This window comes from Lithobates pipiens, unplaced genomic scaffold (genome assembly GCF_037356315.1).
Source record: "Lithobates pipiens isolate NorthernLeopardFrog02 unplaced genomic scaffold, aLitPip1_a1.2 Scaffold_19, whole genome shotgun sequence".
NCBI classification, from domain to species: Eukaryota; Metazoa; Chordata; class Amphibia; order Anura; family Ranidae; genus Lithobates; species Lithobates pipiens.
In genome coordinates this window covers 520,685,861-520,700,470 of record NW_027507764.1, presented here as the reverse complement: position 1 = coordinate 520,700,470, position 14,610 = coordinate 520,685,861, and the positions used below count along the sequence as shown (strand labels likewise).

The 14,610-nt window shown below is 45.8% G+C and overlaps 10 pseudogenes; all 10 read left to right on the top strand.

Moving 5' to 3' along the window:
• The first annotated feature begins 323 nt into the window (after nucleotides 1-323).
• LOC143998456 (5S ribosomal RNA) lies at nucleotides 324-442 on the top strand (annotated as a pseudogene).
• Nucleotides 443-1,143: 701 nt separating this feature from the next.
• LOC143998701 (5S ribosomal RNA) lies at nucleotides 1,144-1,262 on the top strand (annotated as a pseudogene).
• Nucleotides 1,263-1,365: 103 nt separating this feature from the next.
• On the top strand, nucleotides 1,366-1,484 carry LOC143999126 (5S ribosomal RNA; annotated as a pseudogene).
• A 99-nt stretch (nucleotides 1,485-1,583) lies between these two features.
• Nucleotides 1,584-1,702, top strand: LOC143998563 (5S ribosomal RNA; annotated as a pseudogene).
• Nucleotides 1,703-1,862: 160 nt separating this feature from the next.
• Nucleotides 1,863-1,981, top strand: LOC143998529 (5S ribosomal RNA; annotated as a pseudogene).
• Nucleotides 1,982-2,932: 951 nt separating this feature from the next.
• Nucleotides 2,933-3,051, top strand: LOC143999442 (5S ribosomal RNA; annotated as a pseudogene).
• A 99-nt stretch (nucleotides 3,052-3,150) lies between these two features.
• Nucleotides 3,151-3,269, top strand: LOC143998857 (5S ribosomal RNA; annotated as a pseudogene).
• A 322-nt stretch (nucleotides 3,270-3,591) lies between these two features.
• On the top strand, nucleotides 3,592-3,710 carry LOC143998987 (5S ribosomal RNA; annotated as a pseudogene).
• Nucleotides 3,711-3,810: 100 nt separating this feature from the next.
• Nucleotides 3,811-3,929, top strand: LOC143999467 (5S ribosomal RNA; annotated as a pseudogene).
• Nucleotides 3,930-4,029: 100 nt separating this feature from the next.
• LOC143999423 (5S ribosomal RNA) lies at nucleotides 4,030-4,148 on the top strand (annotated as a pseudogene).
• Nucleotides 4,149-14,610: the final 10,462 nt, after the last annotated feature.

Below are 14,610 nucleotides of genomic sequence, written 5' to 3'. Positions count from 1 at the left end.
CCCACCCCTCTTGGGTTTTACGTGGTTTCCTATTGCTTTGCTACAAAACTGAGGTGCCTCCCATATGGGAGGGGTTATATAGGGGAGGAATTCTCCTTAATTGGGGGTTAACCAGTGTCCAATCACCAGAGGTGCCTATATAACCCACTATGTAATGAAGCTCCTGTGTCCCGTGATGTACTCTCAAGAAAAGGATTTTACAGGTAAGCTGTATATAAAAATTCTATTTTTTATGTTGTTGGCGTTGACCTGTTTTTTTTCACTTGTTTCCCAAGATGACCATCTTGGCGTTTGTCAAGAGGGTGAGAGTGCCCAAAGAAAGTGCCTACGGCCAAATCACCCTGAAAGTGCCCGATCTTGTCTGATCTCGGAGGTTAAGCATTGTCGGGCCTGATTAGTAACTGGATGGGAGACCGACTGGGAATACCAGGTGCCGAAGGCTTCTTTTTATGCTGTTGGCGTTGACATGTTTTTTTTTTCCGCTTGTTTCCCAAGGTGACCATCTTGGCATTTGTCAAGAGGGCTGAGAGAGCCCGAAGAAATCTCCTACGGCCACATCACCCTGAAAGCGCCCGATCTCATCTGATCTCGGAGGCTAAGCAGGGTCCGGTCTGGATAGTACCTAATTACAGGTGCCGTAGGAATCTTTTTATATTGTTGGCTTTGACCTGTTTTTTTTTCGCTTGTTTCCCAAGGTGACCATTTTAGCATCTGTCAAGAGTTTTGAGTATGTCCCGAAGCGTTCGCCTAAGGCCACATCACCCTGAAAGCGCCCGATCTCAGAGGCTAAGCAGGGTCAGGGTCAGGGTCAGATGGGAGACCGCCAGGGTCTATGTTGTTGGCGTTGACCTGTTTTTTTTTCACTTTTTTCCCAAGATGACCATCTTGGCATTTGTCAAGAGGGTTGAGAGTGTCTGAATAGAACACCTATGGCCACATCACCCTGAAAGCGCACAATCTCATCTGATCTCAGAGGCCTAGCAGTGTACGGCCTGGTTAATACCTGTATGGGAGACCATCTGTGAATACCAGGTGCCGTAGGCTTCTTTTTATGTTGTTGGTGTTGACCTGTTTATTTTCGCTTGTTTCCCAAGGTGACCATCTTGGCTTTTAAAAAGAGGGTCGAGAGTGCCTAAAGAGATCACCTACGGCCCCATCACCCTGAAAACACCCGATCTTGTCTGATCTCGGAGGCTAAGCAGTGTTGGGCCTGGTTAATACCAGGATAGGAGAACGTCTGGGAATAACAGGTGCCGTAGGCTTCTTTTTATGTTATTGACCTTGACCTGTTTTTTTTTTTTCACTTGTTTCCCAAGGTGACCATCTTGGCATTTGTCAAGAGGGTTGAGAGTGCCCGAAGAGATCACCTACGGCCCCATCACCCTGAAAGCGTCCAATCTCGTCTGATCTCGGAGGCTAAACAGTGTCAGGCCTGGTTAGTAGCTGGATGGGAGACCGCCTGGGAATACCAGGTGCCATAGGCTTCTTTTTATGTTGTTGGCTTTGACCTGTTTTTTTCGCTTGTTTCTGAAGGCGACCATCTTGGCGTTTGTCAAGAGGGTTGGGCGTGTCTTGAAGAGAATGCTTACGGCCACATCACCCTGAAAGCACCTGATCTCGTCTGATTTCAGAGGCTAAGCAGTGTCAGGCCTGGTTAGTACCTGGATGGGAGACTGCCTGGGAAGACCAGGTGCCATAGAAGGATCTGGCCTGGTTAGTGTCTTGATTGGGAGATCGCCTGGGAATACCGGATGCCGTAGACTTCTTTTTATGTTGTTGGCTTTGACCTGTTTTTTTTAGCTTTTTTCCCAAGGTGAGCATCTTGGCCTTTGTCAAGAGGCTTCAGAGTGCCCAAAGAGAGTGCCTACGGCCAAATCACCCTGAGAGAGCCCAATCTCATCTGATCTTGGAGGCTAAGCAGCGATGGGCCTGGTTAGTACCTGGACGGGAGACAGCCTGGGAATACCAGGTGCCGTACGCTTCTCATTATGTTGTCGGCGTTGACCTGTGTTTTTTCCCTTTTTTCCCAAGGTGACCATCTTGCCATTTGTCAAGAGGGTTGAGAGTGCACAAAGAAATTGCCTACGGCCGCAACACCCTTAAAGCACCCAATCTCGTCTGGTCTCAGAGGCTAAGCAGGGTTGGGCCTGGTTTGTACCTGGATGGGAGACCGCCTGGGTTTTCCAGATGCCGCAGGCTTCTTTTTATGTTGTTGGTGTTGACCTGTTTTTTTTCGCTTGTTTCCCAAAGTGATCATCTTGGCATTTGTCAAGAGGGTAGAGAGTGCTTAAAGAGATCGCTTACAGCAGCATCACCCTGAAAGCACCCTATCTCTTCTGATCTCGGAGGCTAAGAAGGGTTGGGCCTAGTTAGTACTTGAATGGGAGACGGCCTTGGAATACCAGGTGCCGTATTCTTCTTTTCATGTTGTTGGCGTTGACCTGTTTTTTTTCGCTTGTTTCCCAGGGTGACTATCTTGGCATTTTTCAAGAGGGATGAGAGTGCCCAAAGAGATTGCCTATGGGCACATCACCCTGAAAGCACCCAATCTCCTCTGATCTCAGAGGCTAGAAAGGGTCGTGCCTTGTTAATACCTGGATGGGAGACCGCCTGGGAATACTAGGTGCTGTAGGCTTCTTTTTATGTTGTTGGCGTTGACTTGATTTTTTGTTTGCTTCCCAAGGTGACCATCTTGGCATTTGTCAAGAGGGTTGAGCGTGCCTGAAAAAAATCTACTATGGCTGCATCACCCTGAAAGAGCCCAATCTCATTTGATCTCAGAGGCTAAGCAGGGTTGGGACCTGGTTAGTACCTGGATGGGAGACCGCCTGGGATTTCTCAATGCCATAGGCTTTTTTTTTAAGTTGTTGCTTGATTCCCAAGGTGACCATCTTGGCGTTTGTCAAGAGGGTTGAAAGTGCCTGAAGGGATTGCCTACGGGCACATCACCCTGAAAGCACCCGATCTCATTTGATGTTGGAGGCTAAGAAGAGTCAGGCCTTGTTAGTACGTGGATGGGAGACCGCCTGGGAATACCAGGTGTCGTAGGCTTCTTTTTATGTTGTTGGCGTTGACCTGTTTTTTTTAGCTTGTTTCCCAAGGTCACCATCTTGGTGTTTGTCAAGAGGGTTGAGGGTGCCTGAAGAGATTGCCTATGGCCACATCACTCTGAAAGCACCCAATCTTGTCTGATCTTGGAGGCTAAGAATAGTCAGGCCTGGTTAGTACCTGGATGGGAGACCACCTGGGAATACCAGTTATTGTAGGCTTCTTTTTATGTTGTTGGCGTTGATTCGTTTGTTTTTTTCCGCTTGTTTCCCAAGGTGACCATCTTGGCATTTGTCAAGAGGGTTGAGAGGTGCCCAAAGAGATCGCTTACAGCAGCATCACCCTGAAAAAGCCCTAGCTCTTCTTATCTCTGAGGCTAAGAAGGGTTGGGCCTAGTTAGTACCTGGATGGGAGATGGCGTTGGAATACTAGGTGCCGTATTCTTCTTTTTATGTTGTTGACATTGACCTGTCTTTTTTCGCTTGTATCTCAAGTTGACTATCTTGGCATTTGTCAAGAGGGTTGAGAGTGCCCAAAGAGATTGCATATGGGCACATAACCCTGAAAGCGCCCGATCTCCTCTGATCTCAGAGGCTAAACAGGGTTGGGCCTTGCTAGTACCTGGATTGGAGACAACCTGGGAATACTAGGTGCTGTAGGCTTCTTTTTATGTTGTTGGCGTTGACTTGTTTTTGTTTTGTTTGTTTACCAAGGTGACCATCTTGGTGTTTGTCAAGAGGGTTGAGAGTGCCTGAAGAGCTTGCCTATGGCCACATAACCCTGAAAGCACCAGATCTCGTCTGATCTCAGAGACTAAACAGGGTCGGGCCTTGTAAATACCTGGATGAGAGACCACCTGGGAATACTAGGTGCTGTAGACTTCTTTTTATGTTGTTGGTGTTGACTTGTTTTTTTTTTGTTTCTTTCCCAAGGTGACCATCTTGGCGTTTGTCAAGAGAGTTGAGAGTGCCTGAAGTTATTGGCTACGGCCACATCCCCCTGAATCTGTTCCATCTCGTCTGATCTTGGAGGCTAAGCAGGGTCGGGCCTGGTTAATGCCTGGATGGGAGACCGCCTGGGAATACCAGGTGTCGTAGGCTTCTTTTTTTTTTCAAATATAATTTTTTCTACAAACAGGGGAAGACGGTCCCCCGAGTACATAATGCAACAGAGAAATACAGAGCAAAAAGCAGCTGAACAATACTTGATACAGGTATATTCGCAACTGTGAGTCTGCCTTCCATCAATCATAATGATTCAAGGCACGGATAAAGTACTGTACCAAGATCCAGGGTCACACAAACCCCAGGTCCCTCCGGCATAATCCATCCAGAGGGGGGGGGTGGGGCCGTCATTCCCAATTTTCCACTTTTTCCAAAAGAGAGAGTGGGTGGAGGGGATGAGAGATAGGGGAGGAAGGAAGAAAAGAGAAGGGGTGAAAGATCAGGAAAGGAGAAGAGGGGACGAGACACAATGGCAGCCACTGTCCAAGGGGCCAGTCAAGGAAAGCTCAGAGCATTAAGGTGATAGCAGGCGACATCCTTCCAGCGAGAATATAAAGGTATTCCAGATGTCCCAGGTTTGTTTAAAAAGTTCTTGTTTACCTTGTGATGTGAGGATCAAGTCCTCCATTTTTTTTAATGTCCTCTATTTTCCTAAGCCAGTGAGTAATGAAAGGGGGGGAACATTTTTTCCAATAGAGAGGGATGCAGGATTTCGCCGCATTTATCACATGCCGTAAAATGTATTTTTTTGTACTTCTTAATGGGAATCTGTCAATGGTGCAAGAGAAAAAATGCAGCCTCTTCCGGGATGGAGAAGTCTGTGAATTTTTGTGTTATGCATCGGATCTCTGTCCAGAAGTCCACCAAGCTGGGGCAGGACCAAAAAATGTGGATCAACGTGCCCTCTTCTTCTCCACACCTCCAGCATATGTTCGAGGAAGAGGGGAATTATTTATGCAGCTTTGATGGTGTCAAATACCACCTGGTGAGAAGTTTAAAATTTGTCTCCTGTATCTTCGTGCACAGCGAGGTTTTGAGAGCCAAAGTGATAATGCGTTGTCTCTGTGCTGGGGAAAACGAGCAATTAAGGTCCTTTTCCCAGTTGGACAGGCAGGTTAAGTGTGGGTGATCTGTTTGAGAGAGAATGTGGACCAAAGGGCCTTCGCTCCTGCATAGAGTCTCAAACTCCGTCTGAGGGCATGCGAAAGTTTGAGTATTGGGGATGGAATGGAAAAAATGATGTTGTTGCGCCGCTCTCCAAAAAGGCATTTGAAAAAGCCCTGTCGGATCTGTTAGGGTTGAGAAAGAAGGTCATTTTCCATCAATGACGAATTTAGACGCATGGTCTAGGTTGGAAATTCTAAGTGGGTCCCCGGTTCCAAGTTCGGATGGCCACGTATAGGGAATAGGGGGGAAGTCAAAGACGTGAGTGTGTTTTGGGTAGCGATCAGGTGACTGACTTTCAATGAAGCCCCTATAGTGGGATGTGACGTCAATTCTGTGGGTAAATCCTTATAGCACCACATGGTGCTTCTTAGCGGAATTTGGGAGTGAGATTGTCCTAGTAGCACCCAGAGCTTAGAAAGTTTGTTTCCATTCCAGTCCAATACACGCCCCAGATGGGAGGCCAGGTAGTAGCATCGCAAGTCAGGGAGAACCAACCCTCCCTGTTGTTTAGACAATGTCAGCTGTGACCACTTAAGTCTGGGATTTTTGTGGGCCCAGTTAAATTGAGTGAGCAGGGATTGAGCTTGCTTAAAAAACGGGACTGGAATCTGGATCGGGAGAGCTTGGAAAAGATAGGTAAATTTAGGGAGTATGTTCATTTTAATGAGATTGCATCTCCTGAACCAGGAATGGAGGCCAGAATGCCACCCGTGAAGCAAACTGCGGATCTTAGTGACAAGGGGTGGGGGGAAGTTCAACATAAACGTACGCGCGTTGTCCTGTGGAATGTAAGTACCTAAGTACTTAAGGGCTGTATGGGTCCATTTAAATCGAAAATTGGACTACAAGTCTAGTAACGTTTGCGGGCGGACTTCGACCCCCATGGCCTCTGATTTCAAGAAGTATCCCGTATATCTGGAATTCCCGAAGGAGATTTGGCAAGGAAACTCTGGGATTCGTCAACGAGAACAGCATGTCATCTACGTAGGCAGATTTCAATAGTACCGATTTGGAGTCGCGTTATGTCTGAGTTTTGTCGAATTGTGGAGAGAAAGGGTTCCAATGACAGTGCGAATAACTGGGGCGACAGGGGGCAACCCTGTCTGGTCCCATTCCCGATGTCAAGGGGAGATGAGAGCACCCCATTCGCTTTGAGTTGAGCTGAAGGGCGTGAGTATATCTTACTTATCCATGCCAACATCCGTTCACTCAGACCTATATGGCGAAGGACCGAGAACATGAATGTCCATTTGACCCGATCAAAAGCCTTCTCGGCATCAGTACTCACGAAAAGACAAGGGGTCCCAGATGACTTTGCTTTATGGACCAGGGTAAGCACCTTAATGGTGTTGTCCCTATCTTCCCTGGTGGGAATAAAACCTAACTGGTCAATATGTATAAGGGACTGCAAGTGCTGTGCCAATCACGTGGCGAGGATTTTAGAGAATCGTTTTAGGACCGAATTTAGGAGGGAAATGGGTCTGTAGCTCCCACATAGGCCCGGGTCTTTGCCCTCCTTAGGTATCAACGAGATGTGGGCTCTAAGGGTATGCTCAGGAAAATCCCCATTCAAGCTCAGAGTATTCAATAAATTCACCAAGCGCGGGCCGAGAATAGGGAGGAAGGTCTTATAGTATTGTGCGGTATATCCGTCAGGGCCCGGAGCCTTACCCACCTTCGGAGGTCCCACGGCCATCTGGACTTCTTCCAGTGTGATCGGGTTGGTAGACCAGAACCGGTTACATATCTGTCTATATTGTCCTGTCCGGACCCTGAATCGGGCAGGTTGTAGAGATCAGAGTAGCATTTTTCAAAGACTTTGGCTATTTGGGTTGGGGTAGAGCCCCTCTGGCCATTCTCATCTATCAACTGTTGTATGTAAGAGGCAGATTTCCACTCCTTTACTGACCTGGCAAAGATTTTTCTGCATTTGTCCCCTGATTCCTACATCAGTTTACGACAAAACTGGAGTACTGCTTTCGCTTTATAATGGAGTAGGTCAGTAATCTGGGTACGGAGTGTCCCCAATTCAATCTCTAAGGTCCGTGAGGGGGCATGTTTATGTTTCGCTTCCACAGAGGCAAGTTCACAAAACAGATTAGCAATTTGTTCCTTCCGTGTTCGTTTGATGCGTGCCCCGTGCCTGATAAGTACCCTGCGGAGTACTGACTTGTGAGCCTCCCAAATTATCCCCGGGTCGCAGTCCTGCATTTAGTTTTCTTGGAAATAAAGGTCCAATTCCCTGGTCACATCTGCTAAAACTTCTGGTATCTGGAGGAGGCTCTCATTAAGGTGCCAGAATAGAGTCCTAGGTGAGGGGTTCCTAGAGAGGGTGTAGGTAAGGGCTACAGGAGCGTGGTCAGACCAAGTAATATGGCCGATGGAGGAAGAGCTCACCAAGTGCAGTTGGTCATGTGGAATCAAGAAGAAGTCTATCCTCAAGTATGATTTGTGAGGGGAAGAGCAAAAAGAGTAGTCCCTTTCCCCGGAGTGTTGCAGACACCAGATATCAACTAATTGGTCATTCAGTAAGCACTTAGTAATCCGCTTTCTAGAGTAAATGAGGAGCGAGGAGCAAGAGGCAGAAGTGTCAACCGATGGCGAAAGGGGACATTAAAGTCCCCACCTAATATCAACTGGCCCTCCCGAAAGTCACATCATCTGTGCAGGGTAGTTCTGAGGAATGTGTCTTGGTGATCATTGGGAGCGTACACAGTGGCAAATGTAAAAAGGAGCTCTCCAATGTGGCCCCTAAGAAAAAGATATCGGCCCCCAGGGTCCACCAGAGAATCCTGGAGAACCGAGGGGAGCCTGCTAGAGATCAGAATGGAGATTCCCTTGGTCTTAGAGGAGGGGTTAGTAGAGTGGTAGACCTTAGCGAAGGATCTTGACCGTAGAAAGGGGAGGCTAGTATTTTTAAAATGTGTTTCTTGTATAAAGGCCACATCAGTACAGGAAGTCTTCAGTTCTCACAGGAGGATCCACCGTTTTTCAGAGGAGTTCAGTCCCTTAACGTTTAGAGAGGTGACCTTGACTGAGTCTGCCATCGCTCCTCGGGGAGGGGAAGGGGGACGTCCGAGAAAAGCAAAGAAAGTTGAACCAAGGTAGGTATTGGGTAGGTAATGGATGGAGGGAACTAAGGGGGAAAAAGGAAGGGCAAATGGAAGGAAAGGTAAGGGGAAAAAGAGGCCGGGCACCTCAACCCCAGGGGGAGAGGGAAATTAAGGGTTGTCCGCACTCAACAGTACAGGAATTGTATACTAAAACAGCACAATTATGCTATAGCGTTTACCAGATGTACACTGGGTTTAAAGCGCCGTCCTACTTGGGTTGGTGGGTAGACAGGTCGGAGAGGGAGCCCCCGGATCCCAGTCCCCCCAGTCCCGGCAGTGGTAAATGTCACGTCTGATACCGGTATGCAAATAAAAGACAATCAGTAACATCATAGAACCAAAAAACAATAGTATAATTAAAACAGAGGTAGAGCATAGAACTGTCAGCACTGAGGGGTCTCCTCAGCTCGCCCTAAATGTAGGCATGCACGAGGGAGCCCGTCACAACAGAAAAGGCATCACAGAATGGGATCCACCACCCCCCGTCCCATACCCCAAAAGTACATGCAGCCCCCGAACAAATGTATTTCTCTCTTTGGCAGATTGTCCTCTTCTTACCCCCTCTCCTCCATCCACGCCCCGGGGGAAAAGGGGGAGGGAAGGGGGGAAAAGAGGGGGGTAAGGGGGGAAAGGGGGAGTGAAAGGGGGGAGGGAAGGGGGGAGGGAAGGGAAGGAGGTAAGGGAGGGAAGGGGGGAGGGAAGGAGGGGCAGCAAAGGAGAGGGGACAAACATGCGGAAAGGTCAAGTCCTTTAGCGTGCTCACACCAGCAACCACCCGGACCCCATAAGTTTCAACTCCTCCCCTCCATGGTCACCACATGAAGATGAAAGAGGAGCAGCCCTGGTCGGTGCATGGAGAATCCGGCAGGCAAGGGGCTGGGGCCACCATCCCTCCATCCAACGGGAGACTTCACCCGAGCAGCAGTTCTGGGGCCCGCCAATTAGTGTCTCTCCTGCATCACCATCGGGGGCTGTGTAGAGCATCCAGAGGGAGGCTGGGACCGCCAAAACAGTAAGGGGTAAATCCTCCAGGGGGGTCCAGAGTCAAACTGGAGGGAAGCAGTGTCTCGCACCAATAGGCTCAATAAATAAGTCATCCAGGGTGTCCCCGAAAGCTGCAGAAGGCAATCTCGGCAAAGAGTAGGTGGGGGCCAGAGGGGGGGACGAGGGGCGCAACCAGGGAGAGGGGACACATATGCGGGAATGTCAAGCCCTTCCAGTACAGCGCACTAGGTATCACTCAGACCCCCCAAAGTGCAACTCCCCCCTCTAAGGTCAAGACTCCAGAAGGGAAGATGAGCCGCCCTGGTCTGTACATGAAAGAACCTGCTGCCAAGGGGTTGGGGCCATCATCCCTTCCTCCAATGGGAGATGCCACCTGTCAAGTGGTGCCCCTCCGACAATGTCGTCGGGGTATATGTGGAGCATCCAGGGGGAGGCAGGGACCACCCAAACAGTGAGGGGTAACGCCTCCAATGGGGACCGGTGTCAGACAGGAGGATAGCGGTGTCTTGTACAAGTTGGTTAATTAGACAAGTCATCCAGTATGTTCCTGTGAGCAGCGGAAGGAAAGGTCGGTAAGGATTATGAATGGGTGGGGGCCAGGGAGTGCATAAAACTGCCACCAGATGACCGGGGCAGAGAGGGCAAGGGGATGAAAGTCAGATCTGGTAGGTGGGGGGGGGGGGTGAGGAGTCTCACTCATATTACTCACGTTGGCCATCCCTTGAAGCTGAGCTCTCTGCATACCCAGGATGTTCTTCTGTATAATCTAGCCTATCTGTATACATTAGCCAGTCTTTTGTACACATTAGCCTCTCTGTATCAACTAGCCGGTCTTCTGTATACACTAGTCCGTCCCTAGCTTGTCTTTTATACACATAGTCTCTCGGTATACCCCGCCTTTCTGTATACATCTTTATACCCTAGCCTCTATGTATAATCTTGCCTCTCATTATACCCCAGCCTGTATTCTGTTTACCCAATTTTGTCTTTTATATAAACTAGCCTGTCTACTGTATAACTTAGCTTCTCATTATACCCCGGCCTCACTGTCAGCTTGTCTCTGTACACTAGCCTCTCTGTTTTCCCTAGTCTCTCTGCTTAAAATAGCCTCTCTGTATACACTAGTCTGTCCGTATACTTTAGCAAGTCTGCACACACTAGCCTCTTTGTGTAAAACAGCCTCTCCCTCAGTATAACCTCGCCTCCATCTCTGCATATCCAGTACGTTCTTCTGTATAATCTAGCCTGTCTTTTGTACACATTAGCCTCTCTGTATAAACTAGCTGGTCTTCTGTATACACTATTCCGTCTGTATACACTAGCAAGTCTGTGTAACTCGGTCTCTCTCCCTAGAAAACACCAACCCTGACCCTGACAGAGGAGGAGGGTTTAATAGTCCCTCAGACTCCTCCCACAAATACGGGCTGGCCTGCGGCCAGCCTTCCCACTTGTAATCGGAGTCTTCAAGTGGGAAATGTGATATTACTTAACCACTTCCCACCCGGCCAATGCACATATACGGCCGGGTGGGAGCCGTCTACTTCTGATAGGACGTTCAGGAATGTCAATCAGGGCTCTGTGATTGGCCCTCCTGATCACATGACGGCCGTGTCCAATCACGGCCGTCATGTGATGTAAACAAACAGCCGGTTGCTAGGCAATCGGCTCCTCCTCTCCTCACACAGAAGTCATCGCTGAGGAGAGGAGAGTAGATTGCTGCAGCCGGCTGATGATCAGTGAGTATGAGCTGTTTTTTACAGCTTTTTACTCACTGATCTTCAGTCTAGTGTAAACACACAACACACCACACAGTGTAAACACAGTCCCCACATATGTCCCCATAACACACATGTCCCCAAAAAATAAAAACACATGTCCCTAATAATAAAAACATGTCCCCCACATATGTCCCACTAAAATCACTTGTCCCAATGATTATGTGCACACATATGTACGTGATCACCTGCACACATATGTACATGATCATTTGCGTACATATGTCCGTGATCACACAAACCAATTATTATACACTTAACGGATTTTTTTTTACCAAAAACATGTAGCAGAATACATTTTGGCTTAAATTTATGACAAAATTTGATTTTATTGGATTTCTTTTAAAATAGAAAAAAGAAAATATTGTTTTTTTTCCAAATTTCCGCTTTTTTGCGCTTATATCGCAAAAAATAAAAAACGGAGTCGTGAATAAAAACCACCAAAATAAATCTCTATTTGTGCGAACAAAATGATAAAAATTTCATTTGGGTACAGTGTAGCATGACCGCGCAATTGTCACTGAAAGCGCTAGAGCGATGAAAGCTGAAAATTGGGCTGGGAAAGAAGGGGGCGAAAGTGCCCTGTATTGTAGTGGTTAAGAACCAAGGCCTGAGGTGTGCCATGGCCTGGATGGTCAGTATGCTTGAAAAGAGGGCAAAAAGACACAAGTATAGGTGGAAAAGGAAAGGTAAAGATCCCATCCATAAAATGACATATGCCCAAACGCCAACTGTAAGTTACCGCTGTGAGAGTAGAACCCACCGACTCTTGACCTGAAGATGAGAAGGAACCCCTTAAGAGCCTGCAAGCTACGCAAACCCAAATGAATGTCCCGTGAAGGATAGGATGAGCCTGATGCCCAAGGTAACCCAGACATGAGAATGAACTTCTTGTGAATGAGAGGATACGTGGGGAAAAGGGAGCAAGGGCTGACCCGAAGAACCCTACAAGAAGATGGCTGAGCAGACTGAAAAAACCCAACACAAGACTGCCTGGGGTATACAGTGAGGCTATTATAATTGGAATGAGGCTGGGGTAATAAGATTGGCTTGGGTATACGGCGAGGTAGACCCTAGAAAAGAAACAGAAATCAGAAAAGTAAAACAAGGTAATACAGATAGGCTAATGTTATTCCCCTGAGCCTGGTGTATACAGAAGAATGGCTAGTGTATACAGAGAGGCTAGTGTGTACAGATGACAAGCTATTGTTTACAGATAGGCTTGTGTATACAGAAGAGAGTCTGGGGAATTCAGTGAGGCTAGTGTATGCAGAGAGGCTTGGACACCGAGACTATTGTAAAAAGAAGGCAGGCTAGTGTATATAGGTTACGGGCACGTGTATACAGAAGACAGAGAGGCTAGTCTATATAGAGGGACTGGTGTACACAGAAAGATTAATGTATACAGAAAGGCTAGCGTGTACAGAAGACATGACTTTATTTTTTGCTAATGCAACTACATCTAAATCATGTAAAGAGTTACAGTGCTTTTTTCATATTTGGTGCTGTTAAAAGGTCAGTAGTGTGTTGTCAGTGGTGATATCAATGTGACAGTTAATGTAGAGAACTACATATATAAAAAATAGAACAAAAGAGTGCTAAGTTTATTTTGTTAAGTCATTGACTGATAGACGTTAAGTAATTGGCCGTTATTGGTTTGGCAGTACATGGTTTATTTTGATGTAAGATAGTTTTATTCTCTACCTATAGCCGAGTTTTAGACGACTTTATTATTAGCATTAGTCGCATTAATCATATTTATTATGCAGAGTGTAAGTATTGTAGTGAGACGATATTGCTTTTGAAAGATTTGTATTATTATACATAGCATTGTTAGTAGACCAATAGGACAATTTACATGGCTTAATATTGCAGAGCGTAATTTAACAGGAAAGAAATCCAAAGCGTTAGTTGCAGTAGCTTCATAAAACTGAGAAATCGTTGCATTACTCTAAATGTAAAAGTTGTTCCGGTAGCACTGAGAAGACTGATATTAGATGAGTGATCTACCCATTCCGTTTACTATTGCAGAGAGATACCGGTTAAATGTTAATATCTTAATATTTATTGCTGCGTGTAAGGTAGAAATGAGATGGTTTTGTGTGAGTTGGTTTACCAGGATATAGAGATCGTAATCTGGTTATTCTAATAATAAATATAGCAAAATAACACAGATTAATATTGAGACAGTATATACAAGTCGAGTTTAAGTGGAAATACACGAAATGACAGCAACGACGTGTGTAGGTTTTTATCAATCGGGTTCATTACGTGTCTTTAATAATGTAGTAAATATACCCCAAATATAGCATAAGGATAAGAAAGGAAAATAACTGGCAGAGGATGACATGGCAAAAAGACAAACTGCATTAGAAATGTGAATGTGAATTAGAGATGAAATGTCAATCCCCATTGGTAACCATTAATAAAGTTAACACGGCTACGTACAGCAAAGTTTGAGCTAAGCAGCTAAATATTCCTTTATATTGCAGAGCTTAAGTATTGCAGTTGAAAAGAGATCGGAAGCGTTTTTTGCAGTAGCTTCAAAATGACTGAGAAATCATTTCATTACTCTAAATGAAAAAGTTATCCCGGTAGCACTGAGTGGACTGATATTAGATGAGTTATCGTTGTAATACAAATTCAGTTTCCTATAGCAGAGAGATACCAGCTAAATGTAAGAAGAGCAATTGAACTGTTCACATCGGTAGCATTGCATTACTCTTAATATGTGAAGCGTGTAAAGAAGCAAAAGATGGTTTTGTATTATCCTAAAAGTAGCAGTATACGTAATAAAGGTGGATTTAGACATAGCAAACCCTATAATCTAATTTAGCAAAATTAGAAAGGATAATATTGAGACAGTATAAACAGGTCGAGTTTAAGTGGAAATACACAAAATATCTAGCTTACCTTTACATTGTTCAATAGAGCCTTGCAAAGTAATACCAAGTTAGAATATCGGACTAGCAATTAGATGAGATGATTGCTGTAATCATAAAATATCAGCAACTTGTCTTTAAGGATGAGAAAGTATAATAACCGGAAAAGTATGAAATTTTAAAGAGACAAATTGCATTAGAGATGTGAGATAGACATGAAATGTCAATCCCCATTGGTTACTTACATGAAACCATTAATACAGTTAACGCGGCTACATACAGCAAAGTGTGAGCTAAGCAGCTAAAGGGTATACATTATTTAAGAGTAAATTAACGTAGCTTGTAAATTCCAACGTGTAAATCGTTCCATTAATTTTGTTACGCACGAAGACGGCTTACACTGACTTTTCTCCGTTTCCACTGGTTATCCGCATAATGTATCAGTAACCCTGAAAATTAATAGTGATAGACAGTTTACAATAGGATGTATGCTTGATGTGAATGTAAAATAGTTGCATTATGTGTTATTAATGTAATCAAACTTTATAGCTATCCTTTGCTACTGCAACCACTTTCTCGCATTTTGCTGCTTTTAAAAAATGTGTTGCCAGTGTTA